Raw genomic sequence first — 1,979 nt, forward strand, 5'->3', positions numbered from 1 at the left:
CGCGCTTTAAAGGGTTGATACATGCCAATGCCACCTTCTTTGTGTCAAAACGTCAGGTCTGTGCGACAAATAGTTCAGTTTTTAGAGCCAAAAAAAGAAACGTTCCTCAAACTGCCCCGCTCTCCCCTACTGCGAATATGTTCAAAAAGTCAATTTGACTAAATACTAGTGAATATCGCTGAATATAGCAATGAATATTCAGTGAGTAGCAGTGAAAATTCGCAATGAATATTGACGAACATCAATGAATACTGCTGAATATTTTGAACACTCTGAAGATCTTGTGAATATTCGCAGCTGAATACCTAGTACCTACCAGCTTGGCAGAGCGCTGCTGGGGCTCCGCCCCCGTTGTGTTGTGGACACTGGACAGCCCGGGCCGGACTGGGGTTGCCGTATCCGTTATGAGGCGCGTCGGGGCGGGGCGGGCCGGGGCGGGAGGTCTTGATGGACGGACAGTCGTTCCCCGTCTCTTTACGGCCAATCATCGTGGGGAGGGGGGAGGGGGTTGAGGAGGGGTAGGGGAGGGCACTTGTAGGAACAGCGCCGGCACACGGGGAAAACAAACGGAGGGGGTGGGGTGGGGGTAGTAGCGGCGGCAGCGTGACCCGCTCGCTCCGCGCCGGCAAAAGACAACCACGCCATGGGAACATTGTAGCCACCCCCAGCCAGGGCCAGCTGCTGCGCCCTCCATATCCACCCCACCAGAGTGGACCGTATGTATGCTGTGGGAAAGAGGGGGGGGGGGCTGCCTTGTGTCTGACACCCTGACCCTCGACACACTCTCACGTGCTCCCCCTGCCATCCCTCTTCCCCCACTCCCCATCTGCCCTAACACTCCCCCCCCCCCCCCCCCCCCCCCCCCCCCCCCCCCCCCCCCCCCCCCCCCCACCCCCCCCCCCACCCCCCCCCCAACCCGGTTCCACCGCCCCTTCACGCGCAGGGCAGCGGCGGCAGGAGCGCGGGCAATAAGGATGGGAGAGATTGAATTCGCCTTTCGCCGAGTCCAGAGCTTTATCACAACGATGACGCCGCCGAGAGGCGGAGCGCTGGAAGAAAAGCAAGGCCGTGAAGTAATAACAGAAAAAAGACCGGACGGCTCTCATCTTATTCACATCAAAATTCATATCAACAGCACACGCTTTCGTCATTTCACTTTCCGTTTGTATTATTTTGGTGTTCTGTTTTTGTTTTTTCCCCTTTTAAATAACCACATGGACTTTACCTACCACGAGAGAAGTTTGCACTCACCAATATTTGAGCCGGTTGTGGAATGTAAGGTGGCTGATCCATGCCGCGCATTTCTGTAGTTATGCTGTACCGCATGCACGAGTGTTTTTTCAGCATCCGTGATACAAAAAATTGTATTCTTTCGGATACAAAAACAAATCTGTAATACGGATTCAGAAATTTGTATCCATCGATACAGAAGAAAATACGCCGATGTTCATGAACTGGTATGAAAGAATTTTTTTTATACTGTACGTCTCGTTCTAGGTGTTGCCCACACATGACAGGCAAGTAACTTAAATGTTGTAACTTGCTTAACAGGGATTCGAACCCCGAGCCTTTGGGTTGGGAGTCGACGCCTTAGCCCACGCGGCTAAGGTGACTACCTGCGATCAGTCGTGCTCCGGCCCCGTGTCATTCTTCCCCATGTATTGGCTTGCTCCTTCGCCTGCCCCTTAGCTATCAGGCTATCAGATGGGATTTATCTGTGAATGCTTTGGAAATAAATTTTATCGTAGATGATCCTAGAGTCAGTCTAACAGACTCACATCGTGTTCAAATGGAACGTTAAAACGGTGAAGTTTTGAACGCACCTACAGATTTCTTTTTCCATGCTAGAGAAATTTGTACCCCGTTTACAGAGATTTGTAATCAGGCAGCGCGGGCAGCAGGGGCAGTGGTCGTGAGGGTCGCCGGCCATATATCAGGCCGCTCATGTGAGCAACACGACACAACTGTGCGATAGCAGC

The sequence above is a fragment of the Frankliniella occidentalis genome, unplaced genomic scaffold, assembly GCF_000697945.3.
Source record: "Frankliniella occidentalis isolate FOCC.00 unplaced genomic scaffold, Focc_3.1 Scaffold144, whole genome shotgun sequence".
Lineage (NCBI taxonomy): Eukaryota > Metazoa > Arthropoda > Insecta > Thysanoptera > Thripidae > Frankliniella > Frankliniella occidentalis.